Source organism: Cherax quadricarinatus, chromosome 6 (genome assembly GCF_038502225.1).
Source record: "Cherax quadricarinatus isolate ZL_2023a chromosome 6, ASM3850222v1, whole genome shotgun sequence".
Classification (NCBI taxonomy): Eukaryota; Metazoa; Arthropoda; class Malacostraca; order Decapoda; family Parastacidae; genus Cherax; species Cherax quadricarinatus.
In genome coordinates, this window is record NC_091297.1 from 21,332,038 (window position 1) to 21,358,185 (window position 26,148).

At 39.1% G+C, this 26,148-nt stretch overlaps 1 protein-coding gene across 6 annotated transcripts in view; it reads right to left on the reverse strand.

Annotated features, from left to right (window-relative positions):
• Ero1L (endoplasmic reticulum oxidoreductin-1-like protein) overlaps nt 1-26,148 on the reverse strand; it is a 302,659-nt gene that overhangs the window by 262,865 nt on the left and 13,646 nt on the right. The gene's annotated exons all lie outside the window — the stretch shown is intronic.

A 26,148-nucleotide genomic window follows, 5' to 3' on the forward strand; every position in this document is an offset into this window, starting at 1 on the left:
ATATGGGTGTGTAGCATGGGTGGTGAATGTTACAACAAGAAGTAGGCAGGACGGAGTGGAGATGTCACATCTGAGGGCAATTTGTGGAGTAAATATTATGCAGAGAATCCCTAGCTTGATGATTAGGAAGTGGTGCAGGGTTATTAAAGTATTATCCAGAGGGCTGAAGAGGGGTTGCTGAGGTGGTTTGGACATTAAGCAAGGATGGAACAAAATAGCAAGACTTGGAGGCCATATAAATCTGTAGTGGAGAGAAGGTGGGGTAGGTGTCATTCTGGGAAAGGTTGGAGTGAAGGGTAAAGTTTTTGTGTGCGAGAGGCTTAGACTTCCAGCAAGTGTGCTTGAACGTGTTAGATTTGAGTGAGTGGAGGCAAATGGTTTTGTGACTTAATGTGCTGTTGGAGTATGAGCAAAGTAACATTTATGAAGGGATTCAGGGAAACCAGTCAGCTGGACTAGAGTCCTAGAGGTGGGAAGTAAAGTGCCTGTACTCTGAAGGAGGGGTGGAGATATGTTGCAGTTTTTGAACTGTAGTATTTGTCAAGAGTGATGATGAAAGTACTTTCTCTTTTTTGGGTCACCGTGCCTCAGTGAGAAACAGCTGATGTGTTAAAAATATATATATATATATACTCAAAGGGTGGCTCTTTAGTACGTGTATTGAAACAGGTGGTGGACCATGTGAATGGTTACAAAAACACACCATTTATAAACGTCATAAAACTAATTTATATTCCACCCAAATATTAATGCCATTAGAGCAGTAGTTATGGAAATATGGTCATATTCATCACAAGTTGAAGCAAGTGAGTGCCTGCCATTGACGTGTTTGCTGTTGAATTTAAACTCGGAACTAATCATACTGTTTTTATTTCTTAAGAATCATACAAAGAAGTTACTGTAGTTAGTTTTACATTCCAATCTGCTTAATTTTTCATATAATTATAATGCAAATAAAATATGACACAATTAAGAGCTCAGAAGAGACATTGTGCTGGAGCCATGAACCTGTTCTTTACTTAAGTTGTTATGCCCTTGAATATTAATGGCACTACTGAAAAAGTTAATTAAATATATTCCCATTAGGAACCGAACAGAACACTGTATGTAGTACACTACAGTTGAACCTTCAAGTTTCTATGGTGCTCATTGTGTTTTGGCTTGATTCACAATCACTAAATGAAAATCAGCTATAGAATTTTGTTCAAAATGTCCTCAATGGATTTCTTACTCCCATATCTCTTTCTTTCTGAATATTATCACTTATGATAAAGTAAAGTAATATTTAAAGATATGGCCTGTGAAACAAAATGAACAATCAAATGGTTTTAATAGATTTGTTGTGACCACTAGGAATATAACACTTGTAAATTCAGAGATCAGACTGATACAGTACAGGAAGTCCTCACTTTATGTCATCGATAGGTTCTTGGAAACTGCAACGACGTACAGTGGACCCTCGGTTACTGGCCGTAATCCGTTCCAGGTCGGCCGATAACCGAAATGGCCGAAAACCAAATTAATATTTCCCATAAGAATTAATGGAAATACAATTAATCCGTTCTAAACAAAAATATTCACAAAAAAAAAAAACAATGTTTTTAACAATTATGTAAGTATTACATACCTTTATTGAAGGCTAATGCTGGCTTCTGGAAGATAGGGAAGAGGAAAGAGGGAGGAGTTAGTGTTTGAAAGGAGAATCCCCCTCCATAAAGACAATAGGAAACAAAGCCTTCTCTGGGGTTACTTCCCTTCTCTGTCTTTTAATGCTACTGGGACCAGCTTGAGAGTCACTGGACCCCTGTCTCACAAAATAACTGTCCAGAGTGCTCTGTTTCTGGTGTCTCTGAGATTTCCCTGAAGTGGGACAGGGTTTTGTCACTAAACATGTTGCAGATATGGCTTCTTTCAGCTTTGTCAGGGTGGTGTTTCTCAACAAAAGCTTGCACCCTAGTCCACATTGCACACACCTCTTTAATCTCTGAAGAAGGCACCTCTTTCACTCCCCTCTTCCTTCTCCTCTGAAGCAAGTTCCTCAGCTACAGTCTGCTGCTGTTCGAGATGAAGCTCTTGTAGCTCTTCAGTGGTTAGCTCTTCCCTGTGGTCCTCCACCAGCTCTTCCACATCCTCGCCACTCACCTCCAACCCCAGAGACTTCCCCAGTGCCACAATAGGGTCGGCAGGGTCAGGGTCAGCTTCAAACCCTTCAAAATCCCTCTCTTGGACACAATCTGGCCACAGTTTTCTCCAAGCAGAGTTCAAAGTCCTGGAAGTCACTCCCTCCCAAGGCTTACCTTTAAGGCTTATGCAATGGAGGATAGCGAAGTGATTCCTCCAGAACTGTCTTAGGGTCAACTGAGTGTCCGACGTCACTTCAAAGCACTTTTGAAACACTGCTTTTGTGTAGAGTTTCTTGAAGTTAGAAACGACCTGCTGGTCTATGGGCTGGAGGAGAGGAGTGGTGTTAGGAGGCAAGAACTTAACTTTTATAAAATTGAAGTCCCTAAATACTTAGTCTTCCAAGTCTGGAGGATGTGCAGGAGCATTGTCCAGTAACAGGAGGCACTTGAGTGGCAATTTCTTTTCCAGGAGGTATTTTTTCACACTTGGGCCAAACACATCATTAACCCACTCTTTGAAAATTTGTCTTGTGACCCATGCCTTATGATTAGCTTTCCACATCACACACAATCTATTCTTCATGACATTATTTTTCTTGAACACACTGGGATTTTCTGAGTGATACACAAGTAAAGGCTTCACTTTGAAATCCCCACTAGCATTACCACACAACAAAAGGGTAAGCCTGTCTTTCATAGGCTTGTGTCCTGGCAGTGCCTTTTCCTCCTGGGTAATGTAGGTTCTGTTTGGCATGTTCTTCCAAAACAGGCCTGTTTCGTCACAACTGAACACTTGTTGGGGTTCGAATCCGTCAGCATTTACATAGTCCTGGAATCTGTGAACATACTTTTCAGCTGCACATTTGTCAGAACTTGCAGCCTCACCATGCCTTACAACACTGTGTATGCCACTATGCTTCTTAAATCTATCAAACCATCCTTTGCTGGCCCTAAATTCACAAACTGCAGCACTTGTTCCAGGCATTTTCTTTGCAAGATCCTCATGCAATTGCCTTGCCTTCTCACAAACAACAGACTCCACAACACTATCTCCCACTAATTCTTTTTCCTAAATCCACAAGAATAATAATAACTCTTTCATCCCTTCCATTATTGGTGGCCTTTGTCTAGTTAGACAAGTTACTCCTTTTGCAACATTAGCATCTTTGATCTGTTCTTTCTTTGCCAGGATGGATGTAATTGTTGATTTATTCTTGCTGTACATCCTGGCAAGTTCCACCACCTTCATACCACTTTCAAACTTTTCTATCACTTCACGTCAAAATTCCATGATGTTTCTCACTTTCTTTACCACAGGAACTTTCTTTGGAGCCATGGTTACTTATTTCACAGTTGAACTGCAAAAATAACACATACTACAATGGGAAATAAACAAAACGTTGGATGTACAGTGGAACCTCTACTTGAGAGCGTGTCCACATGCGAGTTTTTCCAAATACGAGCAGCCGATGGGTCGATTTTTGCTTACATACGCGAGCAAAATTTCCACAAGCGAGCAGACCTCAAGGCAGGTTCCTTGACACTGGTGAGGGGCTCTTGCTCTTGATCTCGGGAATTGTATCTCAATTGTTTGTTGAACTATCTTATTGAAACTTGGGCAATGTATGATGGAGAGATGCTTCTTAATGTACACCAAAAATGAAAGAAATCTAAGCATAAATAATGGAGTTCACTTCTCAGCAATTAGCCACCCCTTAGTGGTAATTTTGAATGGTTTTTATGGTTGTATTCTCGTTTTTTTGGTCTCATTTGATAGAATGGAAGATAAATTACAGAAATAGATATGATTTTGATTGCTTTCACGACAAAAAGTACCTTGAAATAGAGCTCAACCTAGGAGAAATGGTCCACTGCTTGGCTGTTTCAGTGTAAACAAATGACGTCACTGTCCATTCCAATATGCAGTCGTGAATGGGTTGACATTTATACAATTATTGCAATAAGGAATAACAGTAAATCTTATATTTTTTGTGTGAATAAAAATTACAAATAATTTATATAATAATAACAACGATAATAATAATAATATGTATAATAATATGAATAATAACAATACGTATAATAATAATACTAAAAATAGTATAATACAATAATAATAATAATAATAATATAATAATAATAATAATATAATAATAATATGTATAATAATAATACATATATAATAATAATAATGTACTACATATAATAATTATAATAATACACGGCTTCAAAAGGCTGTCACTAGATGGCAGTGCTTACCACAACAAAGAGGGAGCGGTTGTGGCCACCTCCACCTGTTACATAATGACATATTTTATTCATTCTAGAGTATATATCGTGTTTCTATGTTATTTATATTGTCCGTTATGTCATATTAGATGAACTGTGATATATAAATAAGCCGTATAGACGATATTAGCGAAATTATTCGTGAAGAATTTTGTCCGGTGTCCAGACAAACTCTCGTCCACCGCCGACACCGCCCATACCACTACATGAATGACATTTTATTAATTCTAGAGTATATATCATGTTTCTATGTTATTCATATTGTTTATGTCATACTAGATGAACTGTGATAGATAAATAAACAGTATAGACGATATTAGCGAAATTATTCATGAAGAATTTTGCCCGGTCTCCAGACAAACTCTCGTCCACCGCCAACACCACCCATACCACTACATGAATGACATATTTTATTCATTCTAGAGTATACATGTATATCTTGTTTCTATGTTATTTATATTGTTTCTTATGTCATACTAGATGAACTGTGATAGATAAACAAGCCGTATAGATGATATTAGCAAAATTATTCATGAAGTATTTTGCCCGATCTCCAGACAAACTGTCGTCCACCGCCGACACCGCCCATACCACTACATGAATGACATATTTTATTCATTTTAGAGTATATATCAGGTTTCTATGTTATTTATTTTGTTTATTATGTCATATTAGATGAAGTGAGATAGATAAACAAGCTGTAGAGTTGATATTAGTGAAATTATTAGAGTACAGAATTCCACTGGAATGGATTAATTGCATTTCAATTAATTTAAATGAGGAAAATTGATTCTGCAAACGAGCAAATCCAGTTGCGAGCAAGGTCATGGAACGGATTAAACTCGCAAGTAGAGGTTCCACTGTATAAGCAAAAGCTTCCTCAGCCACCAAGAGACAAAGCCAAACTGACGCACAAGCGGCCCTAGCCGGCGAATGGACTCGTCCCAAATGGCCGATAACCAAGCGAACGACCGATAACCGTGCGCTGAAAAACCGGCCGATGACCGAGCTGGCCGATAACCAAATCGGCCAATAACCGGGGGCCCACTGTATAACAAAACCGATTTTACCACAGGCTAATTGATATAAACATTAAGTTCCTATGACAAGGGAGAGCTGAGGAGGAGGGCAGTAGTGCTGCAGATGCCATGACTATGGAGTATGTAGCTCTGGGGTGCTGTAAAGTTGTATATTTACTTCATTATTGACATTTTTATCATTTTAGGTATCACGTGTTTTTCAGAATTATATAGGAAACATGCTACATATCATAAAAACTGAGTACAAATAGCCATAAGAGAGGAAATTGACAAACAAACATGGAGAGCTATGCTGATGCATGTCCTCCATACAGATATTTAAAAATCTTCCCAAATTTTCCATTCCTGGCCGGGAATTGATTTTTTTTTCTCTCATCAATGTTACAATGAAACGACATTAAGTGAGGACTTCCTGTACTATATTATAATGCTGCAGTAAGTTGTACTTAAAGTATGCTCAATATTTTTTTTATTTATTAAATTCAATATTAATTCTGTAAGAGCTATATTTAAGAAATAAAGATAAGTGAACTCTATGTAATGGTTAATTCTAAATAACAATATATATAGAGAGTGGACCCCCTCCTTAGGATGCCATCGCATAACATTAACCCTTAAATGGTCCAAACGTATATATATGTTTTTTCAACATCTGAAAGTATGTAAAAAAATGAAGATCTTCTTTTTTGTTTTACATTTGAAAACGTGTAAAAAAACTTTTATCTATATTTTTTTTTGTTATATTTGAAAATATGTAAAAAAAAGTAGATCTACTTTTGTAGCACTACGAATTTGAACGTCAATCTCTTTGGACCGTTTAAGGGTTAAATCCGCCATACGATACATTTTAACACAAAAATTTTGCCTTGTCTCAAGCGATTCGTCCGGGACGCGTCCCACGCGTGGCCTCAGCTGCCCTGTGCATGCCAGTGTTTACAAGCCAGCCAGTGCGGTCACATCCACGCATACATTTGGTACATTTCATATTATCACAGTGTTTTTAGTGATTGTAGCTGCAAATGTCACCATGGGCCCCAAGAAAGCTTCTAGTGCCAACCCTGCAGGGAAAAGGGTGAAAATTACTATGGAAATGAAGAAAGAGATAAATGCTAAGTACGAAAGTGGAGTGAGTGTCTCGGAGCTGGCCAGGCTGTATACCAAACCCCCAATCAACCATCGCTACTATCGTGGCCAACAATACGGCAATCAAGGAAGCTGTTCTTGCAAAAGGTGCAAGTTTGTTTTCGAAACAGAGATCACAAGTGATAGAAGAATCCAAAGTCAGCTGTGTGGTAGCACTGGACATTGCTGGTGCTTTCGACCGGGTGTGGCACCAGGGCCTCTTAGCAAAACTTCAAGCACTGGGTATTGCAGGCTCTACGCTATGTCTCCTCAGTGATTACCTTCATGGTAGATCTCTAAGTGTAGTTCTCAATGGAACGGAATCAGCAAGACATCCTATTGGGGCAAGTGTTCCACAAGGAAGCGTGCTGGGACCATTGTTATGGAATGTCGACTTCAACGACCTTCTTCATCTCATCCCAGAATCACATGCATATGCAGACGACTGCACACTGACATTCACTTATCAAAGAGAAGAAATGCCAGCTGCTCTAAGCTACATCAATCACCAGCTGAGAGCTATATCAGCTTGGGGAAATAGATGGCAAGTAACATTTGCACCTGAGAAAACACAAATGATCGTCTCTAGGCACCATGATGGTAATGCTGGTGCAGTAGTAAGGATGAATGGGACGGTGTTGGCACCTGGAGAAGAAGTTGATATCTTTGGGGTGAAATTTGACTCCAAACTAACCATGAAGAACCATGTTGTAAATCTTGCAAACAAGGCAGCCAGGAAGCTTACAGCACTTCGCCATATCTCGCATCTACTTGACAGTAGGGGTTGCAAGATTCTGTACGAGGCACAAGTACGCTCGCACCTTGAGTATGCTCCACTTTCTTGGTTTGCCTGCCCCCCCCCCCTCATCTGCGACTGCTTGACAGAGTAGAGAACAGAGCAAGACGTCTCATCTCTCGCCTGGACCCATCCTGGATAGATCTGTCATTTCAGCAGAGCCTTCAACATAGGAGGGATGTGGATGGCCTTACTGTTATGTACAAGGTCAATATTGTCAAAGTACCACACTTGGATCCACTTCAAGGACAGCGTGAAACAAGCTTTTATGCCACAAGACGGGCAAAAAGCAGCAACTTCACTCTGGCTGTACCCTTCTCCAGAACTTCACTCCATCTGAGATCCTATATACCCAGGATGACTCGAGTATGGAACACATTCGTACAGCATAATGATGTCAATGAGATAAAGTCAGTTGATCAAATGAAAATGCTCGCCCACAGATGGCTCCAACTTCATCCTGTTCCCTACTTGTATGTCTCATAACAAAACAAAATGCTTTCAAATGAGCTGATGTAGGTAACAGCTCTTAGCGTGCCAATAAAGTTAGGAATCCTTAACATGTAAATAGCTTGTCAATAAAGCTAGGGATCCTTAACCTTGTCAAACCCTGTGTAAAAAAAAAAAAAAAAAAAAAAAAAAAAAAAAAAAAATGTTGAGAGACTGTTATTGGTGTGGATAAACGAAAAACAGATAGCAGGAGGTAGCATCTCTCAAGCAATCATGTGTGAGAAGGCTAGGAAGTTGCATGAGGATTTAATTAGAAAAATGCCTGTAACTAGTGGTGATGTGAGTGAATTTAAGGCCAGCAAAGGTTGGTTTGAGAGATTTAAGAATCATAGTGGCATACACAGTGTGATAAGGCATGGCGAGGCTGCCAGTTCGGACCAAAAAGCGGCTGAAAAATATGTGAAGGAATTCGAGGATTACAAAGACAGTGAAGAACTGCAACCTTAACAAGTGTTTAATTGCGACGAAACAGGCCTGTTTTGGAAGAAAATGCCAAGCAGGACCTACATTACTCAGGAGGAAAAGGCACTTCCAGGACATAAGCCTATGAAAGACAGGCTTACTCTTCTGATGTGTGCTAATGCTAGTGGTGATTGCAAAGTGAAGCCTTTATTGATGTATCACTCTGAAACTCCCAGAGCGTTCAGGCAAAACAATGTCGTCAAGGCGAATTTGTGTGTGATGTGGAGGGCAAACAGTAAGGCATGGGTCACTAGGGACCTTTTCTATGACTGGTTACACCATGCATTTGCCCCCACTGTGAAAAATTACCTAATGGAAAAGAAATTGGACCTTAAGTGCCTCCTGGTATTAGACAATGCTGGTCATCCTTCAGACTTGGCAGAGTGACTTTTTAGGGGTATGAGCTTCATTATGGTCAAGTTTTTGCCTCCTAATACCACTCCTCTCCTGCAGCCCATAAACCAGCAGGTCATTTCAAACTTCAAAAACCTCTACACAAAAGCTGTTTCAAAAGTGCTTTGAAGTGACCTCATACACTCGATTGACTCTAAGAGAGTTTTGGAAAGATCACTAGCATCCTCAGTTGTGTAAACCTTATAGGTAAGGCTTGAGAGGGAGTGACTAAGAGGACCTTGAACTCTGGAAGAAACTGTGGCCACAATGTGTAGAAGAAAGGGATTTTGAAGCGTTTGGGGCTAACTTTCAGAAGCCTATGCCAGTTGTGGAATCTAATGTGGCATTGGGAAAGTCCATGGAGTTGGAGGTTAGTGGGGAGGATGTGGAACAGTTGGTGGAGGAGGACCACTGAAGAGCTGCAAGATCATCTTCAACAGCAAAAGGCCAGACCTGAGGAAACTGCTTCAGAGGAGGGGAGAAACTGAGGAAGTTGCCTACTTCAAAGATTAAGGAAATGTGTGCAAAGTGGGTTGAACTGCAAACCTTTGCGGATGAAAATCACCCTGACACAGCTACTGCAAGCCGTGCTGGTGACTATTACAATGACACTGTTATGGCCCATTTTAGGAAAGTCTTAAAGGAACGGGAGGTACAGACCTCTATGGACAGATTTGTTGTGCGACAGAGGCCCAGTGACTCTCAAGTTGGTCCTAGTGGCATTAAAAGAAGAAGGGAAGTAACCCCTCAAAAGGACTTGATACCTCAAGTCCTAATGGAAGGGGATTCCCCTTCTAAACAATAACAATTTCCACACTCTTCCTTCCTCCCATCCTATAAATCATCATCAGATCTTCAATAAAGGTAAGTGTCATGTATTCTGTTCTTAGTAGAGTAGTAATTCTGCACGTTTTCTTCAGTTTGTGTGTATTAAAATTAATATTTCATATGGTAAAAAAAAAATTTTTTTTCATACTTTGGGGTGTCTTGCATGGATTAATTTGATTTCCATTATTTCTTATGGAGAAAATTAATTCGCCTTACAATAATTTTGGCTTACGATGAGCTCTCAGGAACGGATTAATATCGTAAGGCGGGGTCAAATGTATGTATGTATGTATATATAGAGTAGTAACTGTGTATGTCTTCTTCAGTTTGATTGTATTAAAATTAATATCTCATATGGTAAAAAAATGTTTTTTTTTCATACTTTGGGGTGTCTTGCATGGATTAATTTGATTTCCATTATTTCTCATGGAGAAAATTAATTCGCCATACAATAATTTTGGCTTACGATGAGCTCTCAGGATCGGATTAATATCGTAAGGGGTCCAATGTATGTATGCATGTATGTATGCATGTATGTACGTATGTATATATGTATACAGTGGACCCCCGCATAACGATTACCTCCGAATGCGACCAATTATGTAAGTGTAATTATGTAAGTGCGTTTGTACATGTATGTTTGGGGGTCTGAAATGGACTAATCTACTTCACAATATTCCTTATGGGAACAAATTCGGTCAGTACTGGCACCTGAACATACTTCTGGAGTGAAAAAATATCGTTAACCGGGGGTCCACTGTATATGTAGTGGCCCGGTGGCCTGGTGGCTAAAGCTCCCGCTTCACACACGGAGGGCCCGGGTTCGATTTCCAGCGGGTGGAAACATTTCGACACGTTTCCTTACACTATTGTCCTGTTCACCTAGCAGGGAATAGGTACCTGGGTGTTAGTCGACTGGTGTGGGTCGCATCCTGGGGGACAAGATTGAGGACCCCAATGGAAATAAGTTAGACAGTCCTCGATGACGCACTGACTTTCTTGGGTTATCCTGGGTGGCTAACCCTCCGGGGTTAAAAATCCGAACGAAATCTTATCTTATGTATACAGTGGACCCCCAGTTAACGATATTTTTTCACTCCAGAAGTATGTTCAGGTGCCAGTACTGACCGAATTTGTTCCCATAAGGAATATTGTGAAGTAGATTAGTCCATTTCAGACCCCCAAACATACATGTGCAAACGCACTTACATAAATACACTTACATAATTGGTCGCATTCGGAGGCGATCATTTATATATATATATATATATATATATATATATATATATATATATATATATATATATATATATATATATATATATATATATATATATATATATACACACATACATACATACATACACAGGTCTCCCTCAACATTCACGTTTTCAGCTTTCGCGGGCTTCACACATTCGCGAATTCCCAACCGCCAAATTCCCAGCCACCAAATTCCCAGCCGCCAAATCATATTCAAGTTTCCCGCCACCTGCGAGTCCCTACTACCCTCCCTCCGACCCCCGCAACTGGCAGCCAGCCCTCCCACCACTCAGTGTGGTGAGTGTTTTGTTTGTTCATTACTTGCTATTAAACTACAGTATAAATAATGTAAACACATTCATGACTGCATATTGGAATGGCCCGGGTGGCCCGGTGGCCTGGTGGCTAAAGCTCCCGCTTCACACACGGAGGGCCCGGGTTCGATTCCCGGCGGGTGGAAACATTTCGACACGTTTCCTTACACCTCCTGTTGTCCTGTTCACCTAGCAGCAAATAGGTACCTGGGTGTTAGTCGACTGGTGTGGGTCGCATCCTGGGGGACAAGATTAAGGACCCCAATGGAAATAAGTTAGACAGTCCTCGATGACGCACTGACTTTCTTGGGTTATCCTGGGTGGCTAACCCTCCAGGGTTAAAAATCCGAAGGAAATCTTATCTTATCTTATCTTATTTGGACAGGTATTGGACGGTGACATCATGTGTTTACTCTTGAACACAGCAAAGAATCAAACATTTCTGCTACTGCTAATAATAACAATAGTAATAATAATAATAATAATAATAATAATAATAATAATAATAATAATAATAATAATAATAATACGATATAATTGAAGAAGGAAATTGTACAAAAATACGAGGGAGTGGTTGACACATCGTCAGTGTGGCTTTGTTTATGCTGGAGTGAGTATTAGTCTCCGTGCTCTTCCAAACATTTCACAATAATTCATTGTTTGGTGCTTGTAGATTGAGTGTGACTGGAGTGGTTGAGGCAGTGGTAGAGGTGATAGAGGCAGTGGTAGAGGCAGTGGTAGAGGCAGTGGTAGAGGCAGTGGTAGAGGCAGCGATAGAGGCAGTGATATTTACTAACATATATGTTATAAATAATAATAGTACATTATGAATAACATTTATTATTATTATTATTATAAATGTTATTAATTTTAACATGTACTATTATTATTTATAACATACGTATATGTTAGTAAATACCACTGCCTCACCCACTGCCTCTATCACTGCCTCTATCACTGCCTCTACCACTGCCTCAACTGCTGAATTATTGTGAAATGTTTGGAAGAGCAGGGAGACTAATGTTCACTCCAGCATAAACAAAGCCACACTGACGATGTGTCAACCACTCCCTCGTATTTTTGTACAATTTCCTTCTTCAATTATATCGTATTATTATTATTATTATTATTATTATTATTATTATTATTATTATTATTATTACTATTGTTATTATTAGCAGTAGCAGAAATGTTTGATTCTTTGCTGTGTTCAAGAGTAAACACATGATGTCACCGTCCAATACCTGTCCAAATAGCCATTCCAATATGCAGTCATGAAAGTGTTTACATTATTTATACTGTAGTTTAATAGCAAATAATGAACAAACAAAACACTCACCACACTGAGTGGTGGGAGGGCTGGCTGCCAGTTGCGGGGGTTGGAAGGAGGGTAGTAGGGACTCACATTGGTTGAGGAAGTGGTGGAGTCTGTGGTATTTAATAACATACATGTTATTAAAGCATAACATGTATATATTTAGTACAACTTACGACGTTTTCATGTATTTTATGATTGTTCATGGTTCAACAAGTTAAGCAGTATTGTATTATATTTCCCTACAATATATTGGGGCACCAAACATTCACGGTTTTTCAACATTCGCGAGGCTCTTGATCCCCTAACCCTCGCGAATGTTGAGGGACACCTGTATATATATGTAAATTCAAGGATTATGTGGATTAAAGTAAAGGTTGGATGTGAAAAGTGGGTCATAATAAGCGTGTATGTACCTGGAGAAGAGAGGAATGAAGAGGAGAGAGAGAGATTTTGGGAGATGTTAAGTGAATGTATAGGAACCTTTGAACCAAGTGAAAGAGTAATTGTGGTAGGGGACCTGAATGCTAAAGTAGAAGAAACTTTTAGAGAGGGTGTGGTAGGTAAGTTTGGGGTGCCAGGTGTAAATGATAATGGGAGCCCTTTGATTGAACTTTGTATAGAAAGGGGTTTAGTTATAGGTAATACATATTTTAAGAAAAAGAGGATAAATAAGTATACAAGATATGATGTAGGGCAAAATGACAGTAGTTTGTTGGATTATGTATTGGTAGATAAAAGACTGTTGAGTAGACTTCAGGATGTACATGTTTATAGAGGGGCCACAGATATATCAGATCACATTTTAGTTGTAGCTACACTGAGAGTAAAAGGTAGATGGGATACAAGGAGAACAGAATAGAATAGTCACTTGGTTACGTTATGTGGACGACGTCCTCGTAATAACTCCCAAACGTTTTGATGTACGGAATCTTCAGGCAAGACTCAACGCAGTTGAACCGGCGATCCAGTTTACACTAGAAGAGGAGTCCAATGACAAGCTACCTTTCCTCGACGTCCTCATTCACAAAGTAGACAACAACCTAAGATTTCAAGTTTATCGTAAACCTACCAATAAAAATGATCTCACACACTTCTATTCCAGTCAAGATACCAAGACCAAAAGAGGCATCATCATCGGGTTTTTCCTAAGAGCATACCGAATTTGTAGTCCTGAGTTTCTTGACGAGGAATGTACATACATTCACCAAACATTCACTGAGTTACATTTTCCTTCCTTTTTCATCAAAGACTACAAGAAAAGAGCTCTTCAGATCATTAATTCTCCACGCACCAACACCACTCCCAACAAAGTTATAATTCTTCCCAACAGCCAGGTTGCACTGAACGTTTCTAAAGTACTTTCACGAGCTAACATCAGAGTCGCCATCGCTTCTAGCACTTCAATAAAGGATCTAACCAGGACAAAATCAAAGCACCACGAACCAGTCAATGCAGGGGTTTACACTATACCCTGTGGAGGCTGCGACAAAATTTACGTAGGTGAAACAGCAAGAAACCTCGACACCCGCCTCAATGAACACATTTACGCATGTAGGAATGATAACTTGAACAACGCCTGTGTACAACACCGAAATTTTACCAATCATCTCATGAAATTCAGGGACGCCCAATTAGTGATCAAAGAAACTAATTTCCGCAGACGCAAGTGCCTCGAATCAGCACTGATCGCAGTTTCGAATACAATTAAACAAAACAACAGCAGTTTCACCATCTCTGAAGTCTTAGCAAGAATCCTCCTGAAAACAGTAAACCCTGCCATCACATAGTCTCTCCTGTTATACTACACAAAGCACATTACAGAGAGTGAACACTGAAACAGGCTGCCTCTATCCAGTCTATATTTGTCCAACCTATTTTTATGTTACCCAAGTAATAGCTTTTATATTCTTTTACTCATGTACGAATTACAGTGGACCCCCGCATAACGATGGCATCACATAGCGATTTTTCCGCATACCGCTTACTTTTATCGCAAAATTTTTGCCGCGCATACCGATTAAAAACCCGCTCACCGATTTTCGTCCGAGACGCGTCCAATGTGCCCTCACATGTGCCGCCCGTCCCACTGTTTACCAGCCAGCCTCCGCGGTAACATCCAAGCATACACTCGGAATATTTCGTATTATTACAGTGTTTTCGGTGCTGTTTCTGGAAAATAAGTGACCATGGGCCCCAAGAAAGCTTCTAGTGCCAACCCTGTGGTAAAAAGGGTGAGAATTAGTATGGAAATTAAGAAAGATTTTGAAGGGTTTGGGGCTAACCCTGAGAAGCCTATGCCAGTTGTGGAATCCATTGTGCCTACTTCAAAGATTAAGGAAATGTGTGCACAGTGGGTTGAACTGCAAACCTTTATAGATGAAAATCACCCTGACACAGCTGTTGCAAGCCGTGCTGGTGACTATTTCAATGACAATGTTGTGGCCCATTTTAGACAAATCGTAAAGGAACGGGAGGTACAGAGCTCTATGGACAGATTTGTTGTGCGACAGAGGTCCAGTGACTCTCAAGCTGGTCCTAGTGGCATTAAAAGAAGAAGGGAAGTAACCCCGGAAAAGGACTTGCTACCTCAAGTCGTAATGGAAGGGGATTCCCCTTCTAAACAGTAAGAAGATAATGCTCTCCCCTCCTCCCATCCCATCAATCATCACCAGATCTTCAATAAAAGTAAGTGTCATGTAATTGTGCATGCCTTTTTCAGTTTGTGTGTATTAAAATTAACATTTCATGTGGTAAAAAAAAATTTTTTTCATACTTTTGGGCGTCTTGCACGGATTAATTTTATTTCCATTATTTCTTATGGGGAAAATTCATTCGCATAACGATTATTTCGCATAACAATTATTCCTCTTGCACGGATTAAAATCGTTAACCGGGGGTCCACTGTAATTGCTTTACCATACTGTAATACTAGTACTACTACAACTTTTGTCACTACTACTTCTACCACTATCATTGCACCTCACTCTGAATGTATATATACCCTCTGTGTCCATGTATTGTTTATAATGGCTTGATAAAGCTCCTGGAGAGCGAAACGTTGCCACAATAAATGTCACATTAGTTGCACTTGTGTCCTTTTACTTTACATATTGTCGGTAATTCTACCAACTTTATTATAAACTAAAAGAGGAGGCAGTTAGGATAAGATATAAACAGCTATTGGAGGACAGATGGGCTAATGAGAGCATAGGCAATGGGGTCGAAGAGGTATGGGGTAAGTTTAAAAATGTAGTGTTAGAGTGTTCAGCAGAAGTTTGTGGTTACAGGAAAGTGAGTGCGGGAGGGAAGAGGAGCGATTGGTGGAATGATGACGTAAAGAGAGTAGTAAGGGAGAAAAAGTTAGCATATGAGAAGTTTTTACAAAGTAGAAGTGATGCAAGGAGGGAAGAGTATATGGAGAAAAAAAGAGAGGTTAAGAGAGTGGTGAAGCAATGTAAAAAGAGAGCAAATGAGAGAGTGGGTGAGATGTTATCAACAAATTTTGTTGAAAATAAGAAAAAGTTTTGGAGTGAGATTAACAAGTTAAGGAAGCCTAAAGAACAAATAGATTTGTCAGTTAAAAATAGGAGAGGAGAGTTATTAAATGAAGAGTTAGAGGTATTGGGAATATGGAGAGAATATTTTGAGGAATTGTTAAATGTTGATGAAGATAGGGAAGCTGTGATTTCGTGTATAGGAGGAATAACATCTTGTAGGTGTGAGGAAGAGCCAGTTGTGAGTGTGGGGGAAGTTCATGAGGCAGTAGGTAAAATGAAAGGGGGTAAGGCAGCCGGGATTGATGGGATGTTAAAAGCAGGTGGGGATATAGTTTTGGAGTGGTTGGTGCAATTATTTAATAAATGTATGGAAGAAGGTAAAGTACCTAGGGATTGGCAGAGAGCATGCATAGTTCCTTTGTAAAAAGGCAAAGGGGACAAAAGAGAGTGCAAAAATTATAGGGGGATAAGTCTGTTGAGTATACCTGGTAAATTGTATGGTAGAGTTATTATTGAAAGAATTAAGAGTAAGATGGAGAATAGGATAGCAGATGAACAAGGAGGCTTTAGGAAAGGTAAGGGGTGTGTGGACCAGGTGTTCACAGTGAAACATACAAGTGAACAGTATTTAGATAAGGCTAAAGAGGTTTTTGTGGCATTTATGGATTTGAAAAAGGCATATGGCAGGGTGGATAGGGGGGACAATGTGGCAGATGTTGCAGGTGTATGGTGTAGGAGGTAGGTTACTGAAAGCAGTGAAGAGTTTTTACGAGGATAGTGAGGCTCAAGTTAGAGTATGTAGGAAAGAGTGAGATTATTTTCTAGTAAAAGTAGGCCTTAGACAAGGATGTGTGATGTCACCGTGGTTGTTTAATATATTTATAGATGGGGTTGTAAGAGAAGTAAATGCGAGGGTCTTGGCAAGAGGCGTGGAGTTAAAAGATAAAGAATCACACAAAGTGGGAGTTGTCACAGTTCCTCTTTGCTGATGACACTGTGCTCTTGGGAGATTCTGAAGAGAAGTTGCAGAGGTTGGTGGATGAATTTGCTAGGGTATGCAAAAGAAGAAAATTAGCCCTTTGAGGGTTTCGGACGTACTAGTACGTCTTACGCGCAGGGGTTTTTAACGTACTAGTACGCACAAATTCTAGCACCGTCATATCTCGCGGGAAAAGGCTGGTAGGCCTACATGTGAGAGAATGGGTCTGTGTGGTCGGTGTGCGCGCTAGAAAAAAAATCTGGGACCCAGTGGTGCATTGTGGGAACGCCATCTTAGTAAACAATATCCACCATGCCTCGTGGTAAGAAGCTCCTCATTCCTCGGCGAATTGGGACACTTTTGTTCCCCAGTGACAGTACTAATACAGATGGAAGTGCCAGTGAAGAGGAGTTTCAAGGTTTTGGTGAGGTTTTGACCAAAACTAATGACCATAATATCGGTAATAGTGAGGAAAACCCAGACGACCCTCAGCCTTCCACCTCTGGTGCTGGGCCGTCTTGTTCACGTTAAGTTGTACCAGAATCCAAGAGGAAACTTCTATTTTCCCAAATCCTAGACTCAGATGAGAGCATGGGTGATGATAGTGATAGTGAGTATGAACTACAAGCTCTTCAAACTAGTTCCAGTAGTGATAGTGAAGTGTAATATTCCCCAGTGAAGCGTCAGTATATGACGATATATGCTCATTGGTAGTGTGCCATATGCTATTCCAAGGGGAAGGAGTGCATTTCGGAGTACATCCCGTGGCTGTACAACAGGAACAGAGAGTGAAAATGACGATGATACTGTTGCAATTGGGATGGAAAATGTGCGTGGTGGTAGTGGTGCCGGCGGTGAGGCACCAGCAGTGGGCCATGCTGCCACCCACGCCGCTGCCTCAGCTGATCTACAACAAAGGCCACCATCCCCCACCCACCCACCACACCTGCCTCCACAACCACAACCTCCACAACCACAACCACCTGTCATTGTCCAGTACCCACCAGCAGACCGCACCTGGGATTGGCAGGAAGCTGTCAATTTTGTTCCAAATGCCCACCAGTTTGATGACAGCCAAAGTGGAATACGGCCATCTTGTACACTTGGGAACAATGCCACTGAACTGGAATGTTTCGAGTTATTCTTTGACGAACCACTGATGGAAAGTATTGTCATGGAAAGCAACACATACTACGAGTACACCATGGCAAACGCATTACTTTCACCAAAATCACACCTACACCAGTGGAAGGAGGCAACTGTGGCTGAGATGTATCTTTTCTTTGCCACAATAATGCTTATGCCACATGTGTATAAGCACAAAGTGAAATCATACTGGTCAGCAGACCGCCTGATTGCAACCCCAGGTTTCAGTGATATAATACCAGTGAATCGATTTGTGCTAATGTTACGTATGCTTCACTTCTCAGACAAAACCAGGCCTGACAGAAACGACAGGTTATATAAGATTAGGAATGTGTTTGTGTATCCGAAGGAGAAATTCAGTACGCATTTTTATCCCTTCAGGAAGCTTGTAATTGACGAGTCTTTGATTCTGTTCAAAGGAAGACTTTCTTTCAAGCAGTACATACCAAGCAAGAGGAAATGCTTTGGTATAAAGTTGTTTGTGCTTTGTGATTGTTACAGTGGTCTGGTATTGGATATTATTATGTACACTGGAAGTTATACATTGCAAAATACCAGGAAGTTATTGGGCATCTCAGGTGATGTGGTTAGAACAATGATAGAACCATACCTTGGTAAGGGGCATATATTATATACAGATAACTGGTACACAAGCCCCTCACTCAGTGATTTTTTGCGAGTGAACATGACAGATGTGTGTGGCACAGTGCGTGCAAATCGGAAACATATGCCCAGGTTTGACGCTGGCACTATAGAGGTGAGGTGCAGGCGTTTGCTGCCAATGACATCATGGCATTTCGGTGGCATGACAAACAAGATGTCACACTGTTGTCATCAGTTCACCCTAATGAAATGGCAGACAGTGGCAGGCAGCATAGAGAGAGCAATGAACCCATTCTAAAACCTGCAGCTGTGATTGATTACACCTTCAACATGCATTCAGTGGACAAATGTGACATGCAGATTGGGTTTGCTGATTGTGTTCGTAAGAGTTATAAGTGGTACATAAAACTCTTTTTCCATCTTCTGGACATTTCCATGCTCAATGCTTATAATATGTATAAGATGAGGACCAGAAACAAACCACAGTACGGCGAATTCTGTTTGTCATCAGACAAATAGTATTCAAGTACCAAGAAACAGCACCTGCAATTGACTGCCCACCAAATTATCAACAACTACCTGCTCATCTGAAGCATGGTGATCACTTCCTGGTAAAAGTGCCTGCTAGTGCTTTCAAGAAAAAGGCTCAGAAGAGGTGTTACATCTGTTCACATACAAAAAAACGTCCACAACAACGCAGAGACACTCGTTTTATGTGTGAGGAATGTAAAACACCACTGTGCATGACACCATGTTTCAAAGAGTTCCACAGGCTGCAGAACTTATAGAAACATTCCCTGTGACTGTATATGTGTATATAAAATATAGAAAAATAGTAATAAAAAACATTTCATATCGTTTGTTTGTGTAAATATTTTCTGTAAACAAAATAATGACAACAGTGTTTATGCCCTTATTGTGTAGTATTGAAAAAGAAATAACTTACAAAATACTGATCATGTTGGCCTCAGAGGTCATAAAAGTTACTCAGAAAAAGAAAAATTGAAAAATAATTGAAAACAGTACATAAAAAAGTAAATAGAAAAATACCGGGTGACGGCAGTCGGCGATGTTACCAGATATTCAATTTTGGCAAACTTCACGCCTCCATATCTCGGTAAGTATTGACGGTAAAATTTTTTTGTTTAGCCTATAATGTTTAGAAAAAAAAAACTAATTTTTCATAAGAAAAAAAAATATTTTTTTTTTAAATTTGGCCGACCCTGAGAACAAGTTTCGGAGAGGGCCTGTCGACCCTCAAAGAGTTAAAAGTGAATACAGGAAAGAGTAAGGTTATGAGGATAACAAAAAGATTAGGTGATGAAAGATTGGATATCAGATTGGAGGGAGAGAGTATGGAGGAGGTGAATGTATTCAAATATTTGGGAGTGGACGTGTCAGCGGATGGGTCTATGAAAGATGAGGTGAATCATAGAATTGATGAGGGGAAAAGGGTGAGCGGTGCACTTAGGAGTCTGTGGAGACAAAGAACTTTGTCCTTGGAGGCAAAGAGGGGAATGTATGAGAGTATAGTTTTACCAACACTCTTATATGGGTGTGAAGCATGGGTGATGAATGTTGCAGCAAGGAGAAGGCTGGAAGCAGTGGAGATGTAATGTCTGAGGGCAATGTGTGGTGAGAATATAATGCAGAGAATTCGTAGTTTGGAAGTTAGGAGGAGGTGCGGGATTACCAAAACTGTTGTCCAGAGGGCTGAGGTAGGGTTGTTGAGGTGGTTCGGACATGTAGAGAGAATGGAGCAAAACAGAATGACTTCAAGAGTGTATCAGTCTGTAATGGAAGGAAGGTGGGGTAGGGGTCAGCCTAGGAAAGGTTGGAGGGAGGGGGTAAAGGAGGTTTTGTGTGCGCGGGGCTTGGACTTCCAGCGGGCATGCGTGAGTGTGTTTGATAGGAGTGAATGGAGACAAATGATTTTTAATACTTAACGTGCTGTTGGAGTGTGAGTAAAGTAACATTTATGAAGGGGTTCAGGGAAACCGGCAGGCCGGACTTGAGTCCTGGAGATGGGAAGTACAGTGCCTGCACTCTGAAGGAGGGGTGTTAATGTTGCAGTTTAAAAACTGTAGTGTATAGCACCCGTCTGGCAAGACAGTGATGGAGTGAATGATGGTGAAAGTTTTTCTTTTTCGGGCCACCCTGCCTTGGTCGGAATCGGCCAGTGTGTTAATAAATAAATAAATAAATAAATAAATAAATATATATGTATGTATGTATGTATGTATGTATGTATGTATGTATGTATGTATATGTATATATATATATATATATATATATATGTATATATATATGTATATGTATATGTATATATATATATATGTATATATACATATATATATATATATATATATATATATATACATATATATATATATTTATATAAACATATATATATATATATATATATATATATATAAAAAATATATATATTTATATATATATATATATATATATATATATATATATATATATATATATATATATATATATATATAAATATATATAAATATATATATATATATAAATATTATATAATTATATATAAATATATATATATATAAATATATATATATAATTATATATAAATATATATATATATAAATATATATATATAATTATATATAAATATATATATATATAAATATATATATATATATATATATATATATATATATATATATATATATATATATATATATATATATATATATATATATATATATATACAGTGGTCCCCCCGCATACCGGTGGCATCACATACCGTTTATTCCGCATACCGCTCACTTTAATCGCAAAAATTTTGCCTCGCATACCGCTCAAAAACCCGCTCACCGCTGTTCGTCCGAGACACGTCCAATGTGCGCCTTAGCCAGCCTCACATGTTCCGCCGGTGGCATTGTTTACCAGCCAGCCTCCGCGGTAGCATCCAAGCATACAATCCTAACATTTCGTATTATTACAGTGTTTTTGGTGATTTTATCTGGAAAATAAGTGACCATGGGCCCCAAGAAAGCTTCTAGTGCCAACCCTACAGCAATAAGGGTGAGAATTACTATAGAGATGAAGAAAAAGATCATTGATAAGTATGAAAGTGGAGTGCGTGTCTCCGAGCTGGCCAGGTTATATAATGAACCCCAATCAACCATCGCTACTATTGGTGGTACAGCTGCTGCTGCTGCTGCACTGTCAGCTGCTGCTGCTGCTGTAGCATCGTCTGCTGCTGCTGCTGTAGCATCGTCTGCTCCTGCTGTAGCATCGTCTGCTCCTGCTGTAGCATCGTCTGCTGCTGCTGCTGTAGCATCGTCTGCTGCTGCTGTAGCATCGTCTGGTGCTGCTGTAGCATCGTCTGCTGCTGCTGTAGCATCGTCTGCTGCTGCTGTAGCATCGTCTGCTGCTGCTGTAGCACTTGTTGGTGTGGCTTATTGAGAATATACCAAGAAACAATTAACCCCAGAGGATTTGCCACCCAGGATAACCCAAAAAAGTCAGTGTCATCGAAGACTGTCTAACTTATTTCCATTGGGGTCCTTAATCTTGTCTCCCAGGATGCAACCCACACCAGTCGACTAACACCCAGGTGAACAGGGAAAAATGCCTGGAACTAGTGCTCATATTGGTGAATTTAAAGCCAGCAAAGGTTGGTTTGAGAGATTTAAGAATCGTAGTGACATACACAGTGTGATAAGGCCTGTTCTGGAAGAAAATGCCAAACAGGACCTAGAGTACTCAGGAGGAAAAGGCACTCCCAGGACACAGTGTCTCATCAGTCATTGCTGCATCTTCAATAAAGGTAAGTGTCATTTATTCTTCATTTAGTAGACTAGTACATGCACAATATATACTGTGCATGTACTACTCTACTATTGTGAATGTATCCTTCTCTTTGTGTGTAGGAAAATGTATATTTCATGAGGTAAAAATTTTTTTTTCATACTTTTGGGTGTCTTGCACAGATTAATTTGATTTCCATTATTTCTTATGGGGAAAATTCATTCGCATACTGATTATTTCCCATACTAATGAGCCCTCTTGCACGGATTAAAATCGGTATGCGGGGGTCCACTGTATTATGTTAGCAATAGAACCAGGCATCAAAAAACAATAAAAAAGTACAATACACACATAGTGCACTCATTACTTACCTTAAAATATTTATAGTCTTAATCTAGGGTGAGACAAGTAGTATTTATTGTAAGAAATCAAGTGTGGTATGTATGGTAGTCAGCCAGGCTACCATACCAGGCCACCCCACCCACACATACTATTCTATGATATTTAAGCAACCCAGAGCGATAAAATGTATATACAGTTCACTCATTACTTACCTTAAAATATAGGGTGAGATGAGTAGTATTTATTGTAAAAAAATCAAGTGTGGTATGTATGGTAGTCAGCTGGGCTATCATACCAGAGAGAAAGAATGAGTGCATGAGAGAGGACAGGCGCAGAGTTATGTAAACAAACCAGGTGAAGGTAAGTTTTGTAAACAGTGTACACGTCTGGTTTGTGTACAAGTTACATTGAACAATATCGTTTCATACTATGGAACAATGCTCTTCTCCAGACTGAGGGACTGACCACCTCAAAACTTTAAGGGTGATGGACTGATTACATCGTCTTCAAGTATCTTCTGCTTCTATCAACTTTTCTGTACTCGACTGAAGAAGCCTACTGTGTAGGCGAAACGTTTCGAAATAAAGATACCTAACTGTTGCATGTGTGTCTTACCCAACACAAGTTACATTGTGTACAGGTTGTCTCTACATTGATACTGTAGAATAAATAAAGAACAACACTCCCATTCTCATGTAACATCATTTTGAGAAGAAATGATGCTCTGAGTGAAGGCAATGGAAGTAAGTCACTCTGACTTTTTTGGGTTATCCTAGGTTCTCTACACATGTTGTTATGTATTTATGTTATGTATCGTGTTTATTATATAATTTTGAAAAAAAAATCACGGATGGATTAATGAAAATGTGTATATTAACGTAATATACAACATTTAATGATACACCGAGCTCAGACAGCGTAAACAAACAAACTGAACAGGTTGTGGACGATCACTCGGTCAGGCGAAATACACGGTATTAATACGTGTCCAGTTTTAGTTCATTCATGTACATTTGTAAGTGTTTGTGAAACTTTTACCTTATAATATTTTTATTATTATTATAATAATTAAATCACGAAACAAATACTCTTACACTGTGTACAAGTTAGTACAGAATTATAGCTATAAAGTGAAGGCATACGAAAGGAATATTTTTCTACAGTTATCCCTAGTAACAGGTGACGGGCTAGAGAAAACGTAATTCTTCCGACACTTTTACAAACCGTTTGGTAAACATCTCATATATATTTGTATAAATTTTTATACTGTGGGTGCATGTATCATATTTGTGTGTTACATAATGTGTTTCTTATATAATTTTGAAAAAAATATCATAGACAGATTAAGGGAAATGTCTATATTAACGTAATATGCGACATTAATGCACCCAAGAGATTATTACTATTATTATTATTATTATTATTATTATTATTATTATTATTGCATCAAGAGTAGAGAGACTCTTAGTGATTTTAATGTGTACCTACATGCCAGCACAGTAAGTTTATTTAGGTACAGGTGTACACAAGTTTAATTATCAAGTACAATACATATAAAATATACAATAACTTTAAAACACTTGAAATTTTGGAAAGTTTCCAGACATAATAAGGAGATGTGCTCAGGGAGAATGTAAACAAACTCGGTGGGTCTCTGTGACCGTATTAGAAAGACAGGTGGGGGGAGCCGTATAGCGAGTTTTGGTCATAATTCGAAATGTCTGTATTAGCGGAACGCCGTAAAGCGAAACGCCATAAAGCGGGGCCTTGCTGTATACACACACACACACACACACACACACACACACACACACACACACACAAAGTAAAGGTTTCATTCCAAACATTCCAGATTCTGAAGGATACATATTAAAGTTAAGAAACAAAATATTTACATGCTGTGTTGAACAATGTTTTAGAAACAATAAAAATGACACAAAAGTGAAAATATTTGGCATTTAAAAGCAAGGTAAATAGCTAATGAAAATGATATGTACTCTATATATCTGGCTGTATAGTATATGATTAAGCGAAATCAATTTTCCTGTGATATACATGCAAGAAATGCTAAAAGTAAAATATAAGTATGGTGGGAATAAGATTGTAAAGAGCTAGTGACAAAGGTTATCATTATACTATAGTACTGTACATACCAATACAGTATCTATTATCACCATTTTACCTCAAGGCATCATTTTTGTTTTTATATGCTTTGATTAACCCTTTGAGGGTTTCGGACGTACTAGTACGGCTTACAACCCAGGGTTTTTGACGTACTAGTACGCCTAAATTCTAGCGCCCTCAAATCTAGTGGGAGAAAGCTGGTAGGCCTTCATATGAAAGAATGGGTCTATGTGGTCAGTGTGCACAGTCTAAAAAAAATCCTGCAGCACACAGTGCATAATGAGAAAAAAAAACTTTGACCATTTTTTTGGAATAAAACAGCGACTTTGCACTGTATTTTCGTATGGTATTTATTGTTGTATTCTAGTTTTCTTGGTCTCATTTTATAGAATGGAAGACATATTACAGAAACTGAGATGATTTTGACTGGTTTTACAATGAAAGGTACCTTGAAATTGAGCTCAAAGTAGCAATGTTCGATTTTTACCAAATTTCAAAAGTAAACAAATCGTGCCAAGCGTGCAATACACGTCAACTGGTGAGTCTAATATTCTTTCACAAGTGCACCAATAATATTTATACCATTTTTTACACTAATGCAGTAGTCTGCATAACAGTAAATCTTATATTTTTTGTGAGAATAAAAATTCAAAGTGGAAAGCAAAAGAATATAAGAGGGGCCTTGAGACGTGACTAATGACCAGAGGAAATGTCATTTTAGTGCCAGGAATGTATTTCTTGTTTATTCTGGACCCTATTTGGAAATTGGCATCTTTTGAAATTTGTGTGAAATTGGCAAAATTGCTAAATTCGGAGAGGGCCTGTCGACCCTCAAAGGGTTAATAGATTAATATAGTGTCTGTATATATACAGGAGAGCCCCACTTTACAACACTTTGCTTTACAGCATTTTGTTAATACAGCACTTTTTATTTATACCCATTCTTCATTTATGCAGACTTCCTACAATAAATACATTCATCATTCACTATACGTATATACAAGCTAAGGACAAAAATATTTTATGATAGTGTGCACTGTCCATGCATTGTTTAGGCCTAACTCTGCTGCTGACTTAATATGTGGTAGTGTAAATATGTTATTAAGGTTTTATATGCTTTTGAAAGTGGGGAGGGAGAGAGAGAAAAGAAAGGGGATATGTTCCACTTTACAGCAGTAGTCCAGAACCTAACCTGCTATATAAGTGGGGCCCC